The sequence below is a fragment of the Miscanthus floridulus genome, chromosome 17, assembly GCF_019320115.1.
Source record: "Miscanthus floridulus cultivar M001 chromosome 17, ASM1932011v1, whole genome shotgun sequence".
NCBI classification, from domain to species: Eukaryota; Viridiplantae; Streptophyta; class Magnoliopsida; order Poales; family Poaceae; genus Miscanthus; species Miscanthus floridulus.
This window is the reverse complement of record NC_089596.1, coordinates 66,652,926-66,664,192: the sequence shown is the minus strand read 5'-3', so window position 1 is coordinate 66,664,192 and position 11,267 is coordinate 66,652,926. Positions and strand designations below refer to the sequence as shown.

Genomic DNA, 11,267 nt, shown 5'->3' with positions numbered 1-11,267 from the left:
GAGATGATGGATTCAAGCTCAAGCTAGCTCTCATCAACATGATGCAAGGTAGCTAGTTTTGTGGAAAGGCACATGAAGATGCGAGTGCACATCTCCAACACTTCCTAGAGATCTGTAGCACGTTCACCATCAAGGGAGTAACCAAGGATGCCATACTACTTTGCCTCTTCCCATTCTCACTCTTGGGGAAGGCAAAGTAGTGGTTCTATGCTAACAAAGATAGAAACACTATATGGGATAACTTCTCCACTGCCTTCCTAGCAAAGTTCTATCCCACGGGCAAGACCAATGCTCTGTGTGGGAGAATTTCAAGTTTTCAGCACACCATGATGAATCTATCCTTGAGACATGGGAACGCTTTCAAGACTATATATCAGAATGTCCTTATCATGGGATGGAGAATTGGCTACTCATGTAGATGTTCTACCATGGGTTGATCAACAGTACCCATGAGACCATGGATGCTGCTGCTGGAGGTGCCTGGTTGTCACTTACACTTACAGTTGCGACCACTCTTGTGGAGAAGATGGCTTCCAACCAAGGCTAGAATGAAGAACGTGTTTAGACCCACAAGAGAGGTGGAGGTATGCATCAACTCAAGGAGGTAGACATGCTGTCTGCCAAGATGGACCTACTGATGAAGAAGCTCAAAAACCGAGCTAATGAAAAGCAAGAAGCCATGCACATTCATGATTCACGCATGACGTGTGAAGTATGTGGCAACACTAGGCATTCAGGGAACAACTATCCTAAAATCCAAGAGGATGTGAACTTTGTCAACAACAACTACTATTGTCCTCAACATAATCAAGGATGGAACCAACAACAGAGGCTGAACTACCAAGGTAACTATCAAGGTAACAATTATAATAATTTCAATCAACCACCCTTGAGAGAATTAATTGCTGGCCAATCTAGACTTATGAAAGGATTATATAAGAAGGTAGCTACCAATGCTAAAATTCTAGAAAATATAAGTAATAGAATGGATAACTTTGCTTCTGCCATTAAGAACCAGCATATCTTTAATAAAATGATAGAATCACAAATAGCTCAGATGGCGGCTGCTGTTCCTCTGTCCAACAAAGGTAAGATTCTGGGGCAACTAGAAGATCTAGAAACTATAAATCTTGTCGATATTCACAATGCAGCTTTCTACTACATGCAACCATTAGAGGGAAGGGGATAGATTATACCTTGCCAGAAAAGAAGAGTGATCCAGGGAGACCTGTCATCCCCATCGCCATTGGACCACACATATTCCAAGAAGCTATCTGTGACTTCGGAGCTAGTGTCAACATCATGCCTAAGGTAATTTATGAGAAAATTTTAGGAGATCCCTTGTTGTACACAAATATGCGTTTACAGCTTGCAGATCAGTCACTCTGCTACCCTAAGGGAGTTCTTGAAGATGCCATCACCCAAGTAGGACAATCATATGTTCCCATAGACTTTGTAGTTTTAGAAATAGGTGGAGATGAAAGGGCACCCATCATCCTAGGCTGACCTTTCTTGAGCACCGCAAAAGCCATAATCTACGCAAAATAGTGCTAAGATCTATTTCACGATCAAAGATAAAAAGGAGAAGTTCTCTTTCAAGAACTACATCTTGCAATCTCCTAGTCATCCACAAAAGGCATACCAGCCCAAAGAGACAACAGTGACCAAGAAGAAGAACAACCAAAGGAGGAAGAACAAGACCAGTCAGCCATAAGAAGAAATGGTCAACATGATCCACACACTTCGATCTGAGTACAACCACCTCCTCGCTTCACCATTCCTTGTTAAGAAGGATGATCCTAGTTACCGATGATCGAGTGTACCATTGGAAAAAGAATCTTCCACAAGACCTCTTGCGACATTGGATCGGGCATCAATATAATTTCCAAGGTAGTGTATGAATATTTATTCGGTAACGAACCTTTGTTCCCTACATATATGCAGTTGCAGATGGTAGACCAATCAATCCGATTCCCTAAAGGAATAGCAAGGGACATTATGGTAAGAAAACAAGATGACTATGCCCCGACCGATTTCATGGTCCTAGACATGGGAGAAGTAGAAGACGATACACTCATCATCCTTGGAAGACCGTGTTTACACCAAAATTTGGTAAGCTTATCCTGGAAAGGAAGAGATCGGCCGATGGTGTCAAAAGCAAGAAAGTTTCCTAATTAAGGAATATTTATGAGCCAGCCAAGAACAATTATTTAATTAATTTGAGAGAGACATGACGTCCAAGTGCATATAAGGATGAAAGAAACAAGGACACGTATCAAACAAGGAAGCTTCATCGGCAAGGATTCTACATAAGGGAAATTAGAGTCCTTGTATCTTGGTATTTCTTTTTATCTAGTCATGTTCGTTTAGGACTCTTATCAGCCCAGGGTATAAATATAAACCCCCAGCTATTGTATCAAACACACAATCAATCAAATACAAGTTACTTACTTTTTTGGCTCCAGCCACCCCTTAGGAGTAGGAGTAGAGTAGATCTCAGTGAGTTCTTTAGCAAGTATGGCTGCATCGATCCAGTCGACCTCCACTGCTTGTCTGTAAGTATCGCCATGGCTTATACCTCAATTCGTATGGCTACATCGATCCGGTCGACCTCCATTACGACTCTAGTATGAGTTAGTTATCGATTCTTGTCTGGTTCAAGTAAGGCTGCATCGATCCTATCAACCTCCACTACTCGAACTAGATTAGGGTCAAGTTATTGGCTCTATCTAAGGGTGGTGTTCCTTTGGATAGATTCATTAAGTTACCAATATTGCTTATTGCTTCCATTATTTATTTAATTACAACAATATCACTTTGCCCAATTGGGATTGATCTAGATCGACCTTATATCCTTTTTAACCCATCATTTGTTAATCTAAATTTGATCTAATCTGCACTTTAAAAGATGAGTTATGTTTTATCGGCTGTTTTATATCAATCTTAATCGTGCATAGCGTGCAGTTAAGGCGTGTCTAATTTTGAGTAGATCTATTGGCTAGCAAAAACCGTTCCATGGCCTGTTTCTACGGCCTACATGATTCTGCCTTATGCCCCACTGGTCATAGCGATAGATGAGATCTAATATGTTCATTAGATTTATCTTTATTAAATGGTTGAATGATGATGAGCTATTTCTTTCACATAAAAAGAGGTTCGATTACTCGCAGTCATTGGCTTAGCATGAACTAATTACTGTTGACATCTTATTGCCATTGACCAATATTTGTCTAAACAATGACATTCATCCTGAATGATAACCGATTCTTCTTACATAACCCCATGAGCTTTAACTGATTTATTCTTATGAATATGCTGGAATCGACTATTTAGTCGATCTCCTTTCATATCGGCTATCAGAGCCACACATTCAGGACTGTCTGGCAACACCAGCACGTTCCACCCTAAATTACTGATAAACTTTCTCTCTTTGTTAATTGTAGGGTCAAATTGACTAGCATGTCTTGGGAGGAGCACGTAGGATCGACCACCCCTGCGCTGAAGCTAGGCGGATCTCTAGCTCCATCGAGCGGACCCTTTTGGCTTGCTCGTGTGTCCTCAGCATGGGACAAAATTCTGTGTCGACATACGTTTCTAGCATGCTTGGTGGGACCTCACAATCATCATGGCGTTTCACAACAACAATGACATCCTTATGGTACATTATGAAGATCTACTTGATGGAGATAAAGGTGTCATTAGCAAAGCTATAGAAGAGTTATAGAACAAGTGTTTGTTGTCCTACACCAAAACACATGACAACACAATTGTTTAGAAATTTCCACTACCAAGAGTTCTATTACATGGGTAGACAGATATAGCCGAAGCTGAAGACAGGCGTTTCTTTATGGAAGTTGTTAACAAATATGTTCATGATTCCATATCAAGCCATAATGAAGCTTTCTTAGACACATTCCACAATACCATGAAAGAGGCGATTCATGGGTTTCTAGTTGGTCAAGTTGGGCTGGCTTATTATAACATTCCAGATCCATCGACCCAAGGGACTGTCAAGTCGGTACCAGCCATCAAGAAGTAGCACCAGCTGGTAATGGTGATGTCCAGGCAGTTCAAGGTTCATCTAAACAAGCTCAAGGTACTACTATGAATCAAATACAGTATAATCCTAAACCGTCAGTACAGCATGTGCAACAGCAAGTGGGGCAAGGTCAAAACTAGGTGATCAATTTTGGCACATTAGGCCACATACCATCATTGGCTCAAAAAGTAGCACCCTCTATTCAAAGGATCCATAGAGATATGGATCCTTATGTCTATAATTAGAGACTTCAAGCAGCAAACCAACAAAGGACCCAGCAGATAGAGATTCCACAAGGGTATCACTATGGTACAGATTATAACATCCTTCACATGATTCCGAATCTAGGGTACCAAGGCACATGTGATTTGAATCCATAGATGGGTCAGTAGGTGTAGAGAAATCCAAATTCAAATGCTGATGAGTTGCTACTGAAGGTGACCGAGATGATGAAGAATCAAGTCGGTCTGAAGCCAAAAGGGTTGGCCTTCTTGTACAAACGCCCATATCCAAAATGGTATGATTTGGTCGCCCTTCCCACAAATTACAAGCTTCTAGAGTTCACTAAGTTCACTGGCCAAGATAGTACAAGCATGATAGAACATGTCAGTCGATATCTTACACAATTGGGCGAAGTATTAGTTGAGGATGCCCATCGAGTTCATTTCTTCTCCTTGTCCCTATCAGGGCCAGCCTTCACTTGGTTTTCATCACTACCAGTCAATTCCATTGCCAATTAGGATGACCTAGAGAAGAAGTTTCATACATATTTTTACACTAGGACTGGGGAAAAGAAAATAACCGATCTAACAACTATAAGGCAGGAGACTAATGAATCAGGCACTGAGTTTCTTTAGAGGTTCTGAGAAACTAGGAACTTATGCTTCTCCTTAAACTTGGCTGATGATCAACTAGCTGCTTTAGCCATTCAAGGAATGCTGCCAATGTGGAAAGAAAAGCTACTGGGACAAGAATTTGACAACTTGGGTTAATTGGCTCAATGAGTGGTAGCGCTCAATAGCCAATTCTAGAGCATGCGCAAGGACACTCAATTCCAGAAAAGTACCACAGTGACCAAAGCTTATAATCCATACCCAGTTGATGATGGCTATGAAGATGAAGAAGAAGAGGTTGCTACGGCTGAATGGAATTGGGGCAAAAAGACAGTGATGGTGCCAAATCCTTGGGGAAGAGGAGTTGAGGAGAGCTATGACTTTGATGTCACTAAATCAGACAAGCTCTTTGATTTCTTGCTTGAGAAGGGGCAGATCAAGTTGCCCGATAATCATGTTATGTTACCCCTGATCAGTTGAAGAATAAGTAGTTCTACAAGTTCTATAATGCTACTTCTCATTCCACTAATGAATGCAGAATTTTCCGGTAGCATATACAGAGGGCTATTCAGCAAGGAAGACTCAAGTTTGATGCACCTCGGAAAATGAAAGTTGATGATAATCCTTTCCTAGGAGATCAAAACATGATTGATGCTAGGCTGATCAAAGGAAAGACTAAGGTCCTAGCATCAACCAAATCAAGAGAAGCTAGAATAGTCGATCCCAAGATGCAAATATTGACTGACGGGTACAGAGAGATTAGAAGACATCGCGCTAAGCAAAAGAGCCAATATGAGCAGGGGGAAATGTCAAAAGATGGGGCGACAAAGCCACGAGTTACATCTCAGATCCTGTTAAATAAGTGGCAGCGACAGAAGGAAAAAGATTATCAGTGTTGGTTAAATGATCAAGCACACCAGCGTTAGTTGGAAAAAGAGAGGTATGAAAGGAAACAAGCCAAATCACATTGGAATTGTCCTTTCTTCAGACATTGCTAGAATGAAGGTTTGAAGTTGGCTACCAGACATGACTATTCAGAATGCACCAATCAATATTGGGAGTTTAGGCAATCTCAAACCAACTGCCGGTCTGTCCATGCTCAAGATGCATATCATCATAATAACATGGATCGACGCTTAAAAAATGGAAATGTTCATAATCGGCTAGGAAAAAGAATGGTTGATCAAGACTAGGCTGATTATGAAGAGGAGGGCAATGAGAGAAAATATATTTGGCAGGAAGGCCAATGGTGTCCAGGAGGTTTGACAAGAAGCCAAAAGAGAAGGGTGCAACACCTAAGGAACAAAGAATTGAAATAGGCTTAGGCATTTGGTAAACCTCAAGTATGGCGTGCTAAGCAAATAGCCGATAGAAAGCAACCATCAGCTAACATTCAAATGGCCTTTCTGTTGCCATCAGAATTCAGAGCTTCGGCAGATCAAGAAGTTTATTCGGATCGGAGTATAAGGAGATAGTTGCCAAGTTGATGGTCATACAGCAAGCAATATTTGATAAACTAGTCAAGCATCAACTCTTAAAAGCTTTATATGTGAAAGGTTTGGTTGATGGGAAGCCGATGAACAAGATGTTGGTGGACGAAGGTGCTTCTGTCAATTTCATGCCTTACACCACTTTTCGTAAACTTGGCAAGGGAACAGGAGATCTGATTGAGACTGACATGATGCTTAAGGACTTTGGAGGTAATGCGTCTAAGACCGGGGGGCAATAAACGTCGAACTAACAATCGGGAGTAAGACTCTATTCACCATGTTCTTCGTCATCGATGGAAAAGGGTCATATAGTTTACTCTTTGGTCGTGATTGGATTCATGCGAACTATTGTGTACCATCGACCATGCATCAGTGTTTGATTTAGTGGCATGGAAATGATGTCGAACTAGTTTGTGCTGATGAGTCTATAAGTATCGCAACAGCCGATCTAGTCTTTTGAGAGCTAGGAGACTTCGAATGCTTTTCTAGCAAGTTATGGGAAGGAGGCTTCATTAAAATCAGCAATGAAAGCCAACAATCGATGCAAGCGATTGGCTCTGAGAGTTTATTTTAATAAATAGTCACGGCTCCACGTCGGCCATTGGATTAAGGAAGAATAAACACTGGTCCTATAGATGGGCTTAGGCCGACGTATGTGAACACTAAATGGAATCCTAAGTGCGAGTAAGAATTGATAGATTTCTTAAATGAAGTTTTGTTGCACTTGATGAGGTGCTTGCTTTGAATCGATCGATCATTTAACCTTTGGTTAGAAGAGTTCTAGTGCAACCTATCAATGGCAATCGACGAAACAAATTTGAAGGAATATTACCCTAACATTTGATCAACACTTGATAGCCGATTCATTTAGTCATCGGCTCTAATAGCCGATACTAGAAGGGTATCGCCTCTAGTTCAAATAATAAGCCTGAAGATGTGAAAAAGCCGATACGATACGTATCACCTATAGAGCAAAAACAAAAATAAAGACAGTCATGACAACAACAAGGGTGTCTGCACTACTATGATGTACCTACAGTGTGCTCAGCGGCCAACGCAGGAAGCCTCTTGGCCAACCCTGACCTTTGTTGTAGTTTGTGGCTTCAGCAAGTGAATTTTTCGTAGTGCTCTTTATATGTTCTCAACTTTATCTGATTGTGGGACTTCTAAAACTGACAATTGCCTTATTAAAAGTCAGAAGCAATAAATGAAAGATTGCTCGCAATTGGCTCAGGATTGGAAGATCAAGACATCAAGTCGATAGAGCCCTTTATGTAGTGCATGCAAGTCAGATTTCCATGAATATACATGATGTATGTGGGCACAAAAAGGATGAGTCATATCTTGGAAGTACGTACGGTCATGCCATATCATATGTTTGATTGAGAACGCAGAGATCATAAGGCCAATGAAGTCTGGCTGATATGTACATACTGGGAGAAAGTTCAAGCAAAGGCATTCATTGGTTCAAAGCGGAGGTACGCATATTCTTTATTTCATGCTTTTCCTGTCACTTGTGAACAATCTATCATAGGGATAACATGCTATCTAAGTAGTTGATGAATGAGATATGGTATGATGAAAGAAACCTTACTTCTTTTTGCAAAGTACTTGGGAAATTTTCTTACAAAAATTCAAAATCAATAGCTTGTCTCCTCAATGATGTTGAATTTCCTACCAGAGCCATATATTAGTCTCATTAAAAACCTTCCACATAAGCTGCTTGCTCTATGTTGAGTTTTGTCAAGTTTTGTTGACCCTTGTTGAGGGATTTATCATGTTCCCAAGATCAAGATCACGTACACACCACATCTATGTGCTGCTTCTATACTGGAGGTACGCAAAAACTTGTTCTTCATCCACCTCAAAATGTTCTGCTCCTACACTGGGAGAAGACAATATATATATGTTAGATTTTATTAGAATAAATGCTCTAAGATCTTGATAATATTTCTCTCAAAAAATTTGTTATAAAGAGAGACATGGGTTATGCAAAAATATATAAAAGATGGATACAAAAGAAGTCCAAAATAAATAAATAAATAAATAAAAAGGAAAAGAAAAAGATGAGAAAAGATAGGCCATGTTCTCGCAAAAATATTCCATAAGAGAGAAATGTATTTCAAAGAGCATAGTAGAATTAGGTTAGCCACCAAATATTCCACGCACATGCACATCTTGATCTAAGAGTATGATATTTCTCTCCTTGGATCCAGGATTTGACCTTACAATATATGCAAGGTAAGTACGCTACATATTTTATCCCTACCTAAAACTCCACATAAGCTTTTTAGAAGTAGGATAAGAAGAGACAAAACAATGCCTTGACGAGAAACTATACACATTGAGCGATCTGATAGAATCATTTGAGGAGCAAAGCTATGTTTTAAATTTGAAAATCTTTCAAAAACCCAAGTTTTCTGAGCAGGGGAAGCGAGGATGACTAGATTCTAATCCGTTCCATTCATCAACCACCCAAGATGGTATGGTAGACACTTAAAAGTTCACATGTGTAGGTGAGGCTTGAAATAAGGTAATATCACTGCTAGTAAATTCCTCGGCTCCTTGGTAGAAGACTATCGGCTACAATACCTAAACTTTTAGCAGCATATTTCCATACTACCGGTTAACTTGTATTGCTATGATCGAACTCAGGGGGCCAGCTCCTAATCGGCTAAAGCAGATGAACGGAGATGCAGAGAAAGATCAATTTTGAAGTTATCAAGATAAAAAAGAAGATGGAGCTGATGCAGCTTTCAGTGATTGTGATCAAATGTCATTGGCTGGGGAAAAGAAGACCATCGGATCAAAATAGTTCGAAGTAGGAAAACTCATACTTTGAACTAGGGGGCCTGTGTTTACACCAAAATTTGGTAAGCTTATCCTGGAAAGGAAGAGATCGGCCGATGATGTCAAAAGCAAGAAAGTTCCCTAATTAAGGTATATTTATGAGCAGGCCAAGAAATATTATTTAATTAATTTGAGAGAGACATGACATCTAGGTGCATATTAGGATGAAAGAAATAAGGACATGTATCAAACAAGGAAGCTTCATCAGCAAGGATTCTACATAAGGGAAATTAGAGTCCATGTATCTTGGTATTTCTTTTTATCTAGTCCTTTTCGTTTAGGACTCTTACCAGCCTAGGGTATAAATATAAACCCCCAGCTATTGTATCAAACACACAATCAATCAAATACAAGTTAGTTACTTTTTTGGCTCCGGCCACCCCTTAGGAGTAGGAGTAGAGTAGATCTCGGCGAGTTCTTCAGCAAGTATGGCTGCATCGATCCGGTCGACCTCCACTGCTTGTCTGTAAGTACCATCATGGCTTATACCTCTGTTTGTATGGCTGCATCGATCTGGTCGACCTCCACTATGACTCTGGTATGAGTTAGTTATTGATTCTTGTCTGGTTCAAGTAAGGCTGCATTGATCCGGTCGACCTCCACTGCTCGAACTAGATTAGGGTCAAGTTATCGGCTCTATCTAAGGGTGGCATTCCTTCGGATAGATTCATTAATTTACTGATATTGCTTATGGCTTCCATTATTTATTTAATTACAACAATATCACTTCGCTCAATTAGGATTGATCTAGATCAGCCTTATATCCTTTTTAACCCATCGTTTGTTAATCTAAATTTGATCTAATCTGCACTTTAAAAGATGAGTGTGGGGGTATTAACCCTTATACTCTTACGGCTAGGTTTGGGCCGGCCCGGACAAGGGGGTCCGACCCACTAGAAGACGACATGTGGCCCAGCCGATCTGCTCGGAGTCCCGCGCAAGGAATCAAGGCAGACTTAGAGATCAAGCAAGATTCTGGTCGGTTAGAATAGGAATCCTTATCCGGCCACCTATGGCAATTGTAACTAGTTGGGATTAGTTTCCAAATCTATAACCCTGTCCCCTAGACTATATAAGGTGGGCAAGGGACCCCTCTCAAAAATCATCTCATTGACATACAACAATACAATCAGACGTAGGACGTAGGTATTACGCCTTCACGGCGGCCGAACCTGGATAAAACCTCATGTCTGTCTTGCGTCACCATCTCATTCATAGCTTGCACACCTGTCTGCCGATAATCTACTACCTTGGGCATACCCCTAGGTAGACTGCCGACCATATTTCGTCGATAGTGGCGTGCTAGGTAGGGGGTGTGCGTACTGCTCCCCAGATGAACAAGATGGTCATCATCTCCGGTTCCATGGCTACACCGAACGGCCTCACGTTCACCATCGGCCAGATCACCTAGACCACTAGCTCCGACAACTTCATCACCATGACCATGGAGGAGGCGCAGATCCAATCTGCATCGACCATTGCTTCACCAGCATCAGCTACGGCTCCGACCATATTGGATCTGGCTCCGGCCACACCAGCATCGTCTTCAGCCACACCGACACCCGTTGTTTGCTTCCTCGCTACAAAGGGAGGCAGATCAACAACACCGACCTGCTCGACTCCATTGATCAGGTTGGCACCAAGCTTGCTGAAACCCTAGCTCTGGTAGATTCAATTCAAAATCAACCTACCGAACAGGTAACCACTACCCACAACAGATCTACCTGACCAGCTCGGGCCAGTCATCCTTCATGACTCGGTACGGATCTCGTGGTCACGTCTACTCCTAAAGGGCACTCCGTTCATCGCTGACCAGCCCCCGCAATGGGTCTCTGGCTCTCCAAGTGCGAAGCCTTGATGGAGAATTACTAGGCTCAGCCCTATGGACTACGAAACACTGCTTCCAACTACGCGTACAATATACAATGCTGCTCGGATCTGTGTTTTATACATCAACCTCGGCCAAAGCCACGCAACTTCGTCAACATGGTTCGGATTGAGGAGTATCAAGAAGGATCGGTCCACATAGTTCAAGAGGGCGGCTCAAGCTCCTCA

General features: G+C 41.4%; 1 non-coding gene across 1 annotated transcript; it reads right to left on the bottom strand.

Moving 5' to 3' along the window:
* Positions 1-288: 288 nt before the first annotated feature.
* Positions 289-396, bottom strand: LOC136519202 (small nucleolar RNA R71). The gene has a single exon (XR_010774762.1). It is a non-coding gene; the product is annotated as a small nucleolar RNA R71 (small nucleolar RNA).
* Between the last annotated feature and the right edge of the window lie 10,871 nt (positions 397-11,267).